The sequence below is a fragment of the Pan paniscus genome, chromosome 8 (assembly GCF_029289425.2).
Source record: "Pan paniscus chromosome 8, NHGRI_mPanPan1-v2.0_pri, whole genome shotgun sequence".
NCBI lineage: Eukaryota > Metazoa > Chordata > Mammalia > Primates > Hominidae > Pan > Pan paniscus.
The window spans coordinates 24179365-24196922 of NC_073257.2; the positions used below are offsets into that span (position 1 = coordinate 24179365).

The 17558-nt window shown below is 45.8% G+C and overlaps 1 long non-coding RNA gene across 1 annotated transcript in view; it reads right to left on the reverse strand.

The window, feature by feature from the left end:
* LOC117974501 (uncharacterized) overlaps positions 1-17558 on the reverse strand; it is a 48071-nt gene that overhangs the window by 13376 nt on the left and 17137 nt on the right. The window contains exon 5 of the long non-coding RNA XR_008619882.2: positions 15788-17185. This is a non-coding gene — a long non-coding RNA (uncharacterized LOC117974501). The remainder of the gene's footprint in view (positions 1-15787; positions 17186-17558) is intronic.

Consider the following 17558-nt stretch of genomic DNA (forward strand, 5'->3'; position numbering starts at 1 on the left):
GTCTGTACCAAAAATACTAAAACCGGGCATGGTGGCACACACCTGTAATCCCAGTTACTTGGGAGGCTGAGGCAGGAGGATCCCTTGAATCCAGGAGGCGGAGGTTGCAGTGAATCAAGATCACGCTGTTGCACTCCAGCCTGGGTAACAAGAGCGAAACTCCGTCTCAGAAAGAAAAAAGTTGTATTTCATACTTGAAGCCTTTGACTCCACTTTCATTTGGAAATGACGGCAGGGTGGGGTGCAGAAGAACAGCTTCTATCTTAAGAACAGCTTCTCTTCTATCTTCCCTGTTAAAGGAAAGAGGAAGCTGAGGGTCTCCAGGACCTCCCAGGTCCAAGTGTCCCCAACTCCATCTCTGGACTGAGAGTTACTTCTCTACTTCACAGGTCAGCAGGTGGTGGGCCCTTTTTTGAAGTGTGAGCTCACAGGGCTGTTGGGCCTGGGGCCCAGATGAGAAACACGTTTCTCACCCATTTCCTCACTTCTGCCTGCTGTCCTCTGCCACCACCATGCCCTGGTCTCATGTCCTAACTCCATCTTATCAAACCAGAGACATAAGCCATAGGTTATTTATCCCCACCATGAGAGTTAAATAAGAAAAAGCAACAGTGGCATCAAAAGGACACAGGATGTTACCAACATCACCAGATGTAATAATTTAGAATATGCTTATTGTCATACAATACAGTGGTATGGAGAATGAAACATTAAGGTCCCACTTTAGTTCCAAGCTGAAAGAGCACAGCTCCCTTCTCCCATAGGAATTTACTGTGAAGAGTTTGAGGTGAATCATTCCATTGTTATTTCCTTTTTTTTTTTTTTTTTTTTTTTTGAGATGCAGTCTCGCTCTGTCGCTCAGGCTGGAGTGCAGTGGTGCAATCTCGGCTCACTACAACCTCCACCTCTCAGGTTCAAGTGATTCTCCTGCCTCAGCCTCCTGAGTAGCTGGGATTACAGGTGCCCGCCACCACGCCTGGCTAATTTTTTTGTATTTTTAGTAGAGACAGGGTTTCACCATGTCGGCCAGGCTGGTCTTGAACATCTGACCTCAGGGTGATCCAGCTGCCTTGGCCTCCCAAAGTGTTGGGATAACAGGCGTGAGCCACTGTGCCCAGCTTGAAAATTTCAAACAGAAAAGTGCGAAGTGTGGTGGCTCGTGCCTGTAATTCCAGCTACTCAGGAGGCTGAGGCAGGAGAATAGAGCGAACTGGGAGGCAGAGGTTGCAGTGAGCCAAGATCTCACCACCACACTCCAGCTTGGGTGATAGAGCGAGACACCATCACAAAAAAAAAAAAAAAGATGTGAATACTTAAAAACGGAAGAAATAGGCCAGGCTCAGTGGCTCACACCTGTAATCCCAGCACTTTGGGAGGCTTAGGTGGGCGGATCACCTGAGGTCGAGAGTTTGAGACCAGTCTGACCAACATGGAGAAACCTCATCTCTACTAAAAAAATACAAAATTAGCCGGGCATGGTGGCACATGCCTGTAATCCCAGCTACTCGAGAGACTGAGGCAGGAGAATCGCTTGAACCCCAGAGGCGGAGGTTGTGGGGAGCCGATATAGTGCCACTGCACTCCAGCCTGGGCAACAAGAGCAAAGCTCCGTCTCAAAAAAAAAAAAGGAAGAAATCATCATTTGCATCCCCAGGAATTGACTGTGTACCAAAGACTTTCCCCAAATTGATGATGAAAGATGCGATTATGAATAATGCTGGATTTTGGGGGGATGGTTGCGGCATTATCTTGATACAAATGCAGTGAAACATCACACTGGGTGTCAACCATCCAGAGCCAGTAGTAACCTGGCTGCATACAATCTGAGTGACCCCAAATGCCAACTCCCTTTGTTTGGTTGGTCTGACTCCATACAACACTCCCTACGTTCACACCCACGAGGTCTGCGAACCCTCTCTTACTCATCTACTAGGATATTGAGTTCCATATTTATTCTAGTCCTCCTAAGTTTCTACAACTGATAATAACTATTATTAATGATAACCAACTGTGCCCCAGGCCTACCTTTGGGCATTTTAGCTTCATGATCTCATTTCACCACTGTAACCTTTCTCTACAGATGAGGAAAATAAGTGATTACATAACTTTTGAATGTCCAAGTTAGTAAGAGTGTCAACCAATTCAGAGCCATCTGACTCCAAAACCTGTTACTCTCTGTACCACATCGCACTGCATCCCAAAAAAGTTTGATGTGAAGTTTGGAGAGCACATTCTTTAGACAGTATTGACACTTTATTTTGAGCAATGGTGAATTAGTCTCTCTCTGCTTTCTCCAGCCTCCCACAACCCAATTTTAGTTGGTTACATATTTTTAGTTCTTTACACTTCCAAGAATTTGTAGGTCATTTGAAATTGCAGCATAGGAATAAAGCTCTTGCGGGACTCTGATTGGAGAAAAAAGGTGGGAAACTGAGTTATCAAAATACACAGGGTGGGCCAGGCACTGTGGCTCACGCCTGTAATCCCAGCACTTTGGGAGGCCGAGGCCGGAGGATCACGAGGTCAGGAGATCGAGATTGTCCTAGCTAACACGGTGAAACCCCATCTCTACTAAAAATACAAAAAATTAGCCGGGCATGGTTGCAGGTGCCTGTAATCCCAGCTACTTGGGAGGCTGAGGCAGGAGAATGGCCTGAACCCGGGAGGCAGAGCCTGCAGTGAGCCGAGATCGCGCCACTGCACTCCAGCCTGGGCGACAGAGAGAGCCTCCGTCTCAAAAAAAAAAAAAAAAAAAAAAAAATACACAGGGTGGTATAAGCATACAAAACTCAAAAGACTGTGTTCCACCCTTCAAATCCATACTCACATGGTGAGTGAGTGTAGTGTAAGAATCCCAGGGTGGGAACACGCAGCAGCTTACAACAGATCATGAATGGGCACAAGCAACAATCAATTCAATTAATAAACTCTGTTAAATTAATTAATTAATTAATTATTTTTTGGAGACAGAGTCTCACTCTGTCACCCAGGCTGGAGTGCAGTGACATAATCTCGGCTCACTGCTCACTGCAACCTCTGCCTCCCAGGTTCAAGTGATTCTGCTGCCTCAGCCTCCCAAGTAGCTGGGATTACAGGCGTGCACCACCATGCCTGGCTAATTTTTGTGTTTTTAGTAGAGACAGAGTTTAACCATGTTGGCCAGGATGGTCTCGAACTCCCGACCTCAAGTGAACCACCTACCTCAGCATCCCAAAGTGCTGGGATTACAGGCATGAGCCGCTGTACCCCATCAAATGATATTTTTAAAGTTTTTTGCCATCATCTTTGGAATGTACTATTAGATGGTCTCTTCTAAATAATAAATAGATGATATAAAATCATCTTTGCTAAAAAGGAAAATTATCAACAGAGATAATGACAAACATTATGACGGACATGACACTCAAAATCAAAATCACCAAACCAACAAGTGAAGTCTCAACCATAGAAGTAATTTTTCTACTATAAATGCCAATAGAAGTGATTTTATTCCAGCAAAACAATAGCATCTGTCATACTAAATGCTAATTTGTTTTATGAGTTTTGCAATTATGCTGGTACTTAATATGTTTTGATTTTACGGTTGTCCAAGAGCCACAAGCCTAAGCTTATATTTGGTTTTGAATATTTAAATACAGGTATTATCAGAATTCTTTCAGTTTTAAGTGACAAAAATCTCAAACCAACCTGGTTGTGGTCATTCCTCACACCCCACCTTTATATCCTGGCTCTAATCAGTTTCTTGACCCAAAACTTTGTAGCCATCTCCTTACCTACACCCCATAACTAAATATAACCCAAGATTCTGTTCTCAGTCCTCTTTTCTTTTCTTTTCTTTTCTTTTTTTTTTTTTTGAGACTCAAGCTGGAGTGCAGTGGTGCAATCATGGCTCACTGAAGCCTCCACCTCCCTAGGCTCAGGCGATCCTCCCACCTAAGCCTCCCAAGCCTCCCAAGTAGCTAGGACTATAGGTCACACCACCATGCCCAGCTAAATTTTTTGTAGAGATGGGGTTTCGCCATGATGCCCAGGCTGGTCTCAAACTCCTGGGCTCAAGTGATCCGCCCACCTCAGCCTCCCCAAGTGCTGGAATTGCAGGAGGGAGCCACCGTGCCCCGCCCTCTTTTCTTCTTCCTTTTGCACTTTCCTTTGGGGGAACTCATCTGCTCACACAGCTGTACTTACTGTGGAATGACTCCCTAAACTCTACACCAGCACCCACCATTTCTTCAAACCCACACTTCTGATTGCCCAGTGGTCATCTCTACCTCCGGTATAACATATCCAGAAGCAGATTTCTCATGATGCTAACGGAACCTAAGCTTCAGCCCCCAGCCCTCCGCCCTTGAACTTGCTCCTAAAAAGCCCTAGAATCCCTTCCCTCTTTCCCTCCCGCCTTCCTTCTTTTTTTCCCCTCTTGTTTTGCAAAAGTGGATATTTTAATTACAGACTGCTATCTCTTTCCTCTCGGATTTTCTCTCCATCATACTTCCCCTGGAACAGGTACCATTGGAATGACTGTGTCATTTTGGATTCCAGCTAAGGGGAAGTTAAGTTAGGGATGCATCTTACTGTGTTTGGCCACATGTATCCACGTGGTTCGCAATCCCTCTGTCTATGATTATTACCAGCCATCTTGGTGTAAGAATGTCTTCCAGAAATGTCCCTACTGTGCATGAGGGTGATGCACCCTGCTTTGTGACACAAGGGTGCAGGACCAGAAGGCATGCCATGCCATCACGTGACCTATTGCACCGAGGACCAAAGATATTCAGGGAGTAGAAGAAAAGCAAGTTTGAAATGTGCAATGAGGAAGGTGCGGTGGCTCCCAAAGTGGTGGTAATCCCAGCACTTTGGGAGGCTGAGTGGGGAGGATTGCTTGAAGCCAGGAGTTGGAGACCAGCTTGGGTAACACAGTAAGATCCCATCTCTAACAGAAGAAGAAGAAAAAGGAGGAGGAGGAGAGAGAGGAAGGAAGGAAGGAAGGAAGGAAGGAAGGAAGGAAGGAAGGAAGGAAGGAAGGAAGGAAGGAAGGGAAGGCAGGAGAGAGGGAGGGAGGGAAGGGAGGAAGGGAGATGTGCAATCCGTTTTCACTGAAGCCCAATAAGAAAGAAGTCCTCTCGTGTCAGGAGTAGTCAGTAACACAGCAGAGACCATTTCAGATGCACTGCTTTTTTCTCTCTCTCTTTTGACAGGAATAATAAGAAACAGAATCATTCTAAATTCTGGGTTTCTAGGACACAAACTAGTAGACCTACCAACAGCAAGTACATCTGTAATAGCCCATATGTGAAAAAACCTATCTCTATTTTCAGAATATTACTCCATAAAATATAATGAGATCATCTACAAAATAAGACATATCTACAAAATAAAGATATTGTCTCATATAATATTTGACCTATATTGCATAAATAAAGCTAGGTATATTTTCCCCCATTTTCAAATAAGACCCACAGAAGTTGTCCAAGCCTGAACTGACACCAAACTCCCTGCCTTCTCTCAGCACAGAGGAAACCTCAGCGCCTGGCTAGCTGGTCCATGAATGCCAGCCTCGGCTCTTCTCATTATGGCGCACCAGGACAGGCGCCAATCTCACACTGCGGTGCCTGCTGGCTGCTGTGCTCACCATGATGGCTTGTGCGGTACACACAGACAGGGACATGGAGCTAATGATGTTGAAGTGCTAGGTGGCGTCTCTGCTGCTCTGGGGGGAACTGCCAATCAGCCCGAGAGGCTTGTCTGCTTTCATGTGCCACTGCATGCCTCCTTGACATGTGACTTTAGCTAGGAAAACTTTTTTCCCCCTCTAACTTTTTATTTTTAAAAAATGGCTTTCTAGAGAGAAGCTAAAGAATAGTACAAGGGGCCAGGTGTAGTGGCTCATGCTTGTAATCCCAGCACTTTAGGAGGCCGAGGTGGGCAGATCACCTGAGGACAGGAGTTTGAGACCAGCCTGGCCAACATGGTGAAAACTCATCTCTACTAAAATACAGAAATTAGCTGGGCTTGGTGGTGTGCGCCTATAATCCCAGCTACTTGGGAGGCTGAGGCAGGAGAATCTTGAACTTGGGAGTCTGAGTAATGAGAATCACTTAAACCCGGGAGGCAGAGGTTGCAGTGAGCCGGGGAGATCGCACCATTGCACTGCAGCCTGGGATAGGGAAACTCCGTCTCAAAAAAAAAATAAAGTACAAGGATAGCTTTATACCCCTCATCCAGGTTCAAATAATTGTTACCATTGTGTATCATTTGTTCCCTCCCTTTCCCTCTGGCTCTGTCTCCACCCCCACATTTGAAACTAAGTTGCAAGACACCAGAGCATTTCACCCTGTAACCTTCTGCCTGTATCTTCTGAAAACAAAGACGTTCAGCTACAAAACCCTGGCCAAAACCATCACCAGCACCATCACATCCGAGACACAGAACATGGTACAGTAACACTCCCTAACATGCAGTCCACATTCCAGCTTCCTTCCCTGTCCACTAAATGCTTCTCATGGTCTTTTTCAGTCTAAGACCAATCAAGGCTCTTACAGCTCACTTGGTTCTCATGTTTCTTTAGCTTTCTTTTATCTAGAACATTCTCCCTTTTTCGTTTTTGTTTTTTAAATGACATTTTTGAAGAGTTTAGGCCAGCTGCCTTGTAGAATGCCCCCAGAATCCATATTTGTTTAATTGTTTCCTCATGTCTAGATTTGAGTTAAACATTTTTGGCAAAATATGACACAGTGTACTTCCCACTCCACCACAGCAGGGAGCAAAGAATAACAGACTGTCTCACTCTTGGTCATGCCAAGATCACTTGAGTGATAAAGTGAGACTTTATAAATCATGTGACTGTCCTATTTCCCAGCAATCTTCCCTACTGACACCTTGATTTTAGTCCAGTGAGACTCATTTGCACTTGTTTTGTTAAATATTGCCAGTGGTTTTATCATTATTACTAAATGGCTGCAAAATGTAATTTTTCTAATTCTACCACTCTGTCTACATTCATTATCTAGCACCCTTCATAAAGAAGTTTTCCCTCCCCTGCATAACTACCTTTACAAAGTATTACTATCAAGTTCTTTCTGTGGGAAAAGGGGGAAAAAGTAATTAAATATATACATATATATATAAACAGGAGGCTGAGGCAGGAGAATCACTTGAACCTGGGAAGCAGAGGTTGCTGTGAGCTGAGATCGTGCCACTTGCACTCCAGCCTGGGTGACAGAGTGAGACTGTCTCAAAAAAAAAAAGAAGTTTTTTTTTTTAATTAACTTTTTTTCTTTAAGTATTACTACATAGTATCTATAGCAGTGTAGTATCACTGTATAAAGTATCCCTAAAAACTCATGGATCCCTGTTTTATTCAGTGTGTTATAAACCACTGTCATTTATTGTTTTTTGGTAATCAAATTGTCCCGAAATTAGCCAGCAGAGTCCCCACAAGCAGTCTCCTCTGAACTTTTGTTGTTGTTGTTGTCATTGAGACAAAGTCTCGCTCTGTCACCCAGGCTGGAGTGCAGCGGCGTGATCTCGGCTCACTGCAACCTCTGCCTCCTGGGTTCAAGTGATTCTCATGCCTCAGACTCCCGAGTAGCTGGGATTATAGGTGTGCGCCATCACACCCAGATAATTTTTTATATTTTTAGTAGAGACAGGGTTTCTCTGTGTTGGCCAGGTTCATCTTGAACTCATGGCCACGAGTGATCTGCCTGCCTCGGCCTCCCAAAGTGCTGGTTTACAGGCGTGAGCCACTGTGCCCAACCTGGCTCCTCTGAACTTTTAACACATCTCCTATCGTCAGGCCTAGCTTCATGGGCTTGTGACCCTGTGCAAAGGCACAACATCCTGCACTTAGGAAAACTTTCTGCTTGGCTTCATGCTCTCCTGTCTCGAAAAAAAAAAAAGAAAAACCACCAAATCAATCACTTTTTGAGATGTTGTTTTGCATTTTAGAGGGCATTTCTTTATAATAAATTCACTGAGGCCAGGCACGGTGGCTCACGGCTGTAATCCCAGCACTTTGGGAGGCCGAGGCAGGTGGATCATCTGAGGTCAGGAGTTCAAGACCAGCCTGGCCAACATGCTGAAACCCCATCTCTACTAAAAATACAAAAATTAGCTGGGCGTGGTGGCAGGCACCTGTAATCCCAGCTACTCAGGAAGCTGAGGCAGGAGAATCGCTTGAATTCAGGAGGCAGAGGTTGCAGTGAGTCAAGATGGTGCCGCTGCACTCCAGCCTGGGTGACAAGAACGAAACTCCATCTCAAAAAAATAATAATAATAATTGACATTGGATTGCAGAATCAAAAGGAATACAACCCTACTGACACCTTGATTTTAGTCCAGGGAGACTCGTTTGCATTTGTTTTGTTAAATATTGCCAAATTCTCCTCCATAGAAGCTGTACCATTTTGCACTCTTGTCAGAAATGCCTGACAGTGTTCTTTCAGCTGTGAATACATTCACATAGAGAAACACCTGTTAGAAGTGCCCGAGACTGGAGGGTCTGTGTCTGTGGGTATTGTCTATTGCCAGAAGGCCGGTCTTTTAACCCTTGCCACCATGAGTTTGCTGTGTATGTGTGTCCAATAAGACTCAATGAGAATCTACGCCAGCAAAAAAGAGGCCAGCCACAAAGAACAGCAGAACCTTTGTCTGGTGGAGGCTGGGCATGGTGGCTCACACCTGTAATCCCAACACATTGGGAGGCCTAGGCGGGTGGATCATCTGAGGTCAGGAGTTCGAGACCAGCCTGGCCAAAATGGCAAAGCCCCATTTCTACTAAAAATACGAAAATTAGCCAGGCATAGTTGTGCACGCCTATAGTCCCAGCTACTCGGGAGGCTGAGGCAGGAGAATCGCTTGAACCCAGGAGGTGGAAGTTGCAGTGAGCTGAGATCATGCCACCGCATCCAGCCTGGGTGACAGAGCAAGACTCTGTCTCAAAAAAAAAAAAAAAAAAAAATACTAAGATGGTGAATTTTAGTATATTTACATTTTACATAATATATTTACCACAATAAAAAAGAAAAAAAGGCCAGGCTTGGTGCCTCACGTCTGTAATCCCAGCACTTTGGGGAGCTAAGGAAGGTAGATTGAGCCCAGAGTTCAAGACCAGCCCGGGCAATATGGCGAAACCCTGTCTCTACAAAAAATAGGAAAATTAGCTGGGTGTGGTGGTGCATGCCTGGGGGCCCAGCTACTCTGGAGGCTGGGGTGGGGGATCGTTTGAGCCTGAGAGGTGGAGGCTGCGGTGAGCTGAGATCTTGCCACTGCACTCCAGCCTGGGTGACAGAGCAGGACCCTGTCTCAAGATAAAGAAAGACAAAAGAAAAAGAAAAAGGTTTTGAAATTCCTGTCACACAATGAAGGGATCTCAGCTTGAGTTCAGACTATGACCATGTCCTGTGACAGGGCATATTTGGGCAGGTCTGGAAAAATGGTGTGGTGGCCTGAAAGAGGTTTACTTGCAAAAGGGCTGAGAACTCATTTTAAAGGAAGAAAGACGTGGGTGCCATGAGCCTGATCAAGGAGCAAAGTCTTGCTCAGAGGATGAGAGCAATTTTCCAATTCACATAGGGTCTCCTGTGATACACCCTCAAACACCTTTAAAATCTTCACAGCATTTCTGCAATCACAAATAAATACATGTGATACCTGTTCACCCATAGACTGAAAATTCCATGAGCAGGATCGTGACTATTGGATGCATGGCTTTGTCGCCAGGACCTGGCTTCATCACCCGAGCAGTCATACCTGCTCATCCAGTATTTGAATGAATGGAGTTCAGCATGGTATGTTTCTATCCAGCACCGTGGAAGCGTGTCTGGATCTTAGGGTTATAGAAGATTGTAAATAAAATAACTGCTGCTGTGAATTCTGTAAAACTCTAGGGCGTAGGCAACACCACTTTACAGCCCTTAGAGAACATACCAGGGAGATGACAGCTATTCAGGTTTCGCTTTTGAGTCTCAGAACTTCAGAATTCACAGCAGCAAATCCCCTTGGTTGTAGGTCATGGCAAAGCATTCCCTGGCTTTTCTTGTCCTTTCAACCACCTCAGCCTATCCTAATGTCAGCCATTTTGAAGCTCTGCAACGGCTTTTCTCCATTTTCCTATATTCATATTTTGGAGCTGCATTCATCAAATTCACTATATTTAACTTTAATCGATTTTGTAACTGTTAATCTAATTGTTGAGATATCTCTGCAAGAGGAGAACTTTGCATTCCACTCATGTATTCCTTTCTTAGCTCATGGTTCGTATTGATGCCAGTGGTTTATAATTCTTGACTTCAAACATGGTCAGCTGTTTCTGTTGTAATATCATTACCTGGTTTGCAAAATGAGTGGTATCTGGTAGGCACTCAGGAAGGTTTCTGACCTCTGTCGGGGTAATGAAGGCAAACTTAGAGACCCTAATTATGATACCTCACCACACACACCTTACCCAAATGCACTCCGGATGTCTGTGCTTGCTGGTTCTCCTTTGATTTTGTTATAGCATCAGGCTTCAATGTCAAGTAGTCTCAAAGCTCTCTCTTATCAATGACTTGGACCTCTTTTCATCTCCTGCTGACTTGATAATATCTTTTTTTTTATTTTAAAAAGCCAACTCCATCTACCTCTTGCCTCTTACTTTCTCACTTGGGCTGTTTTAAATTTCCAGTAATGAAATTATTTCCCTCCTTGTTGACCAAGACTCACACTGAAATACTCATGCCTGGGCTCAACTTAATGGGCATGGTACCCAAGCACACCATTTCACACAGGATGGAGCTGCTCTTCCCACAGAGCGACTAGAGTGATGGAAGGGGACTGGGACAAGCGGACGGTGTTTGGGGTCATTGAGATTTGCATGGAAGGAACTTTCTGGACAGGGATCCTCCTGCATTCTGGATTTGCCGTGTCTCCTCCAAGGTATAGCTGATGTTCTTCAATATGATTGCAGTGCTATTGTGGCAAAAACACCACATTGCATTTCAATAACATATCACTTTGCATCCTTCTCTATGTGCCACATGTTCCTGTTCATCACATCTGACTCTTGCCCCAACCCAGATCTGTGCTTCTGAACACACAAAATCTCCAGGTTTTGTTACTAAAAAGGACTGGCATACTGGCATACGCTGCAACACGGTGACTCTTGCAAACATTAGGCTATGTGAAAGAAGGCAGACACAAAAGACTGAATATTATATGATTACACTGATATGAAATGTCCAGAATGGGCAAATCCATAGAGACAGAAAACAGATTGGTAGTTGCCAGGGGCTGAGGGAGGGGAGGAATGGGAAGGTGACTGCTAACGGGGACAGGATGCCTTTTTGGGGTGATAAAAATGTTCTAAAATTGATTGTGATGATGGTTGCACAATCTTGTGAATACAGTAAAAACTGTTTAATTGTGGACTTTATCTTTTTTTTTTTTTTTTGAGATGGAGTCTCACTCTGACGCCCGGGGTTGGAGTGCAGTGGCGTGATCTCAGCTCACTGCAACCTCTGCCTCCCAAGTTCAAGTGATTCTCCCGTCTCAGCCTCCCGAGTAGCTGGGATTACAGGTGCCCACCACCATGCCCAGCTAATTTTTTTGTATTTTTAGTAGAGATGGGGTTTCGCCATGTCAGTCAGGCTGGTCTCAAACTCCTGACCTCAAGTGATCTGCCCGCCTTGGCCTCCCAAAGTGCTGGGATCACAGGTGTGAGCCACTGCACCAGTCAAATTGTGCACTTTAAATGGTGAATATAAGGTATGTGACTTTTATCTCAAAAAAGCTGTTACACACAAAAATACCTCTGGCTGAGGGGAAAGAGGGAAAGGAAGAAGTCGGTGGGAAGAGGAAATGAACTGTGAGACTTAGAGAAAGCAGAGAAAGGGAAAAAACGTTCTTGCGAAAATGAGGCTTCTCACCCAGTTCCTAAGAAGAGAGCTGCGTCTAAAGTATGTTCTGGAAATTGCAGGCACCAGCAGGAGCAGCGGGGAGAAAAGGAAAGCCTAGCTCAATGCTCAATGCTGCAAAAGTAGAAAATGGACAAAGGGAAGAGCCAACAATGAAATCAAACACACCAGAGTGAGCCGTCAGACACCAGGAAGCAGTGCAGAAGCAGCAGCCAGGGACAGAGTGGCAGGAAAAATCATTTTGAAATAAAAATGAAACTGGATGAGGAAGCCCACTCTCTTTCTCCTGGCCTCTTCTCTTTTTTTCCTTCCCAATACACACAAGCTTCTTCACCCCTCTCCTCTCCTCCATTCTCTCTCCGCCCCTCACTCCCCACTCATTACCCCTATTCTGGCCCTGACCCTTCCTGTCCACCAGGGACCACCCATGCGATCTTCCCAGAGAGCCCACCTCCCTCGTTCCGATTGACAAGCTCAGGACATCACAGCCTCGAAAACCCACACAGCGGGTCAGCAGTGGCCCTGGGGACTGGCACAAGCTTCCACCACCACCAACACCCAGCACCTGTCCAAGCACCCCAACACAAGGGCCGGCAGCCCAAAGATGGGGTGATTCATGAATGCAGCCAGCAAGAAAGCACCTTTCAGGGCAAAACCCTGTCTCTACTAAACATTAAAAAAAAAAAAAATCAGCCAGGCATGGTGATGAGCACCTGTGGTCCCAGCTACTCAAGCGGCTGAGGCAGGAGAATCACTTGAACCTGGGAGGCAGAGATTGCAGTGAGCTGAGATTGCCCCACTGCACTCTGGGCGACAGAGCAAGACTAGGTATCAAAAAAAACAAAACAAAACAAAACATTGCTGGGTGCAGTGGCTCACACCTGTAATCCCAGCACTTTGGGAGGCCGAGGCCTGTGGATCACCTGGGGTCAGGAGTTCAAGAGCAGCCTGGGCAACATGGTGAAACCCCATCTCTGCTAAAAAAAAATAAATAAATACAAAGAGATTGCATGCTGCATTCCAGCCTGGGTGACAGAGATTCAGAAAGAAAAGAAAGAAAGAAAGAGAGAGAGAGAGAGAGAAAGAAAGAAAGAAAGAAAGAGAAAGAAAGAAAGAGAAAGAAAGAAAAAGAAAGAAAGGAAGGAAAGAAAGAAAGAAAGAAAAGAAAGGAAAGAAAGAAAGAAAGAAAAGCTTCACAGCGCTACTGGGAAAAGCTCCTTGGCACAGGACACTTGGTGACTTGCAAGGACAGACAGTGTCTTGAAGCCGGCTCCTTCCACTTCCTCCCTCCTGCCCCCAACACACAGCTGGCCGGGGCCCGAGACCCTGAGGCAGGAAGTCTGAGCTCTATTTTTCACCTCTGACATGTGGTCTGGGGCAGATCCTCTAAACCCAGGGCCCACTTCCCACCTGTATTCATGCAGCAACTTGTTCTTCCGGGTTGCTCAGCCTGGCAGACCTCATGCTCACTGGTGCAGATTCCCATCTTATGATGCTGAAACTTGAACGGGGAAACCCACGTGTCCTTGTCTCCAGAATCTCCCAGTCACAAAGTGAGTCCCTGGGTCAGGCTGGATGGAGTACCTATGTCTCAGTCAGTCCCCTGACCCAGGCCTTATCAAACAGACACGGGGAATTGTCAGGGTGACACTTTGATAGTGTCTTGTGAAGGGCTTGGAGGAAGAACATCAGGCTACAAAAGGTAACAGAATTGTCTACTCAGACTTCTCTCTTTTTTCTTTCTTTTTTTTTTTTTTTTTATTATTTTGAGATGGAGTCTGGCTCTGTCACCCAGGCTGGAGTGCAGTGGCACGATCTTGATTCACTGCAACCTCCACCTCCTGGATTCAGGCAACTCTCCTGCCTCAGCCTCCCTAGTAGCTGGGATCACAGGTGCATGCCAGCACCACCATAACTGGCTAATTCTTTTTTTTTTTTGGAATTTTTACTAGAGATGGGGGTTTCCTCATGTTGGCCAGGCTGGTCTCACACTCCTGACCTCAAGTGATCCTCCTGCCTTGGCCTCCCAAAGTGCTGGTATTATAGGCATGAGCCACCGCACCCGGCCCAGACTTTTTTCTTACAAAGGAACTCTAAATGGTGTAAATTCACTCTTTTAAAAGAAAACTCTGACATGAAGCAGGGTGCACTGGCCATATAAAGACTTGAGAGTCCAGGAGGGCCCAGGGATGGGAAAAGACGCTTCACTCTTAATGTTTTATTTGGTTTTGGATGACAAGTCTCCCAAACAGAACTGTGATGACTCGACACCACTAAAGGGGTGACTTCACTCCTATTCATTCAGATATGTGCGATGGCAACTCATTAAGGACTCATAGTGACCTACCTGGCTTTGTAAATAGGATCTGCATTTCCAGCACTATCCATCAACTCAGATCTACTAAGGAATCATGCCCACGAAAAATTAAACGTTCAACCTCTGAAAAGGTTTTAAAAAATACCTTCAATTTAATCTCACCCCTACTCCACCCATCTTTCACCAAGTTCAAGGGATAAGTACAAGAAACACATGAAGGAATGATTTCCTGTAGGATTACACCACCAGGAAGCATTTATTAGGTACCTAATTGCTCATGGTTCTGTGCTAATCACTGTATAAATAGAACTGTGTAGAACTGGTCTCGGTCTCTCTCTCTCTGGCTTTCAAGACTCTCCCTTGTAAGGTAGACAACAGTCACCTGGACAAACAGGTTCAGGACATAACGAGAACATATGGGAACTTAAAGCATCCCAGTGACTAGACACTGAAGCATTTACCTGATCAATGTCAGAGCATTTTAGGGGTGGGGAGCCAGGGAAGAACACACCAGGCAGGGGTAGCTGTTGGGTTTCCTAGGGCCGCTCGGGCTCAAGCACGATACTCCCCACACCTCTGAGAAGATCCCCAGGCAGAGAAGGCTGCGGTTGGGGGTTAGGCTGCAGAAAGGAGGGAGGAGGTTTAGGGGTAAACAGCTGGACTGGAGTGGGAGGAGGCAGAGAACAGGTGGCAAGGGTGTGGCCAGGAGAGAACAGCAAGCAAAGAGGGCCCCTGCCCAAGAGACAGAAAGGGGACAGCGCGGAGAGCAGCTGTTGTGGGCACCCCACCCACGCCTCCAACCCAAGGGTTTTCTCAAGCCATCCCACTGTGCTCGGAGACGTAAGTGGGTTCTAGAAGACTTGTGGTTGGTGTGAGTGGGCGAGCAGAGGGTCTAGGTAAGGGTGAAAACATTCCGACTGGAAGGCAAGAGGGCAGGGCATGACGGCCTGTTCTGCTCAGAGGGAGGGCTGGCAAATGACAGCATCAAAGGCACAGGGGAGAACACATCCTTAGATCTGCTCTGGAGGAGGAGAAGACCTCAGGGAAGCCCTTGGCATTTCTACAGGTGAATGAAAACCACACAGAAGGGGACCTGAGTGCTCTAGACTGCTGCTGAGCAGTGCGCTGACTTTCCTTTAGAATCTGGCCTTGTGAAAGGGATTGGGGTGAGTGGTGAAACCTGACTTACCATCATCCCGCCTCAAAGCAAAAGGGAATTCTGTCATTAAAAAACCATCAAAAAAGCAGCAGCTCTTCTTAGATCTGTAAGAAAAGTAAGGTGGCAGGGCAAACCACTGCCCCAAAATTGGAGAGACGGGAGAATACAGAGAATTGCAATTGACCATTGCAGAAGCCCAGGAGCAGAAGGAGGAAAACCGAAACCGTGATTGATGAATTGCTGGAGGCTGGGCATGGACAAGCCTAAGGGTTCAAGCTCTGGGGACCCGGTCCCAGGGAATCCCCACACTTTTGTGAGTTTACTTCCTGGAGCGTGGCGAGGTTGTCACAGTGAATATTAGAGAAAATGTCCTCATGCTTCCAGCAGGGAGAGGGAAAAAGGAGTCATTCTGAAACTCACCAGAACTGCGACTTCTTCTTCCCCTTCTTCTTCATTCTCTTCTTCTTCTTCTTCTTTTTTTTTTTTTGAGACAGAGTCTCTGTCTTTTTGAGACAGAGACAGAGTCGCTCTGTTGCCCAGGCTTGAGTGCAATGGCACGATCTTGGCTCACTGCAATCTCCGCCTTCCGGGTTTAAGCAACTCTCCTGCTTCAGTCTCCTGAGTAGCTGGGATTACAGGCATGTACCACCATGCCTGGCTAATTTTTGTATTTTTAGTAAAGACAGGGTTTCACCATGTTGGCCAGGCTGGTCTCCAACTCCTGACCTCGTGATCCACCCGCCTCAGCCTCCCAAAGTGTTGGGATTACAGGTGTGAGCCACCATGCCCGGCCTCCTCCTTCTCTTCCTCCTCCTCCTCCTCCTTCTTCTTCTCCTTCTGCTTCTTCTTTCTTCTTCTTCCTTCTTCTTTCTTCTTTCTTCCTCTCCTTCTCCTTCTTCTTCTTCTTCCTTTAGACAAGGTCTTGCTCTTCTTCATAGCTCACTGCAGCCTCAACATCCTGGGCTCAAGGAATCCTCCCACCTTAGCCTCCCAGGTAGCTGGGACCATAGCCATGCACCTCCAAACCTAGCTAATTTTTTAACTTTTTTAAAGAAATGGGGTCTGATTATGTTGCCCCAGCTGGTCTCAAATTCCAGGCCTCAAGCGACCCTCCTGCCTGGGCCACCCAAAATGCAAGGATTATAGGTATGAGGCACCACACCCAGCTGCATTCTGTTCTTAACAACATCTGCCCTTAGGAGAAACTAGATAGCCAGAGCCTAACCTACCTAGAGGAAGGGAAATACCCAAGTCCAGCCCCTTCTAGCAACCTGTCCCCTTTAAGGCTGGGGGGACAACCCAAACTGAAAAACACTTGTAAAGTCCAGGGACATAGGCTCACCAAAAGACCAAGACCCCATATAGGACTATACAGACAACTTCCCCTCTTTAACACCTTACCATTGCATTACTAAATGCCCATTTATCCAAGTTCCTTTACATCATGTCCACCTCTCAACCAAAAATCATGAGGCATCCCAAAAGATCAAACTAACAAACACAGCCTGAAGAGACTGAACAAGCAACAGAACCAGAGTCAGATATGGCAGTAATGTTGGAATTATCACACCAGGAATTTAAAACCACTAGGATTAATATGCAAAGGGCTCTAATGGAAAAAAGTAGACAACATGGAAGAACAGATGGTAATGTAAGCAGAGTGATGGAAAAATCTGGAAAACCACCAAAAGGAAATACTAGAGATCAAAGACACCAAAACAGACATGAAGACTGCCTTGGATGGGCTCGTGAGTAGAATGGACACAGCCAAGGGAAGAATCTCTGAACTTGAGGACATGGTGATAGAAACCTCCCAAACTGAAAAACAAAGAGAAAAAGGATAGCAAAAGTCATCCTATTTCGTGGTTAATGACTACAAGCTTTCCAAACCATTTTAGATCAGGGACAGGACCCCCAGTTCCACTGTAGTCTAGAACCCAAAAAAGAGGCATCAGGTCTAAATGAAACATGCCCTCAGCCTGCGGGGCAGGACACTGGTTTTGTGTCTCCTGGCCCCATCAGAATTTACCCTTGGTGAGACACCCAGGTAAAAAGCACCTTTTAGGAGGGGGCTGGTCCTAGAAGCATTTCCGTTTCAACTCCCTCAAACAACACACATATTTCTGTAATTATGCGTGCACACATTTGTTGAAATAAAAAAAACAGGCAATCTTAGTGAGAAATAAAATAT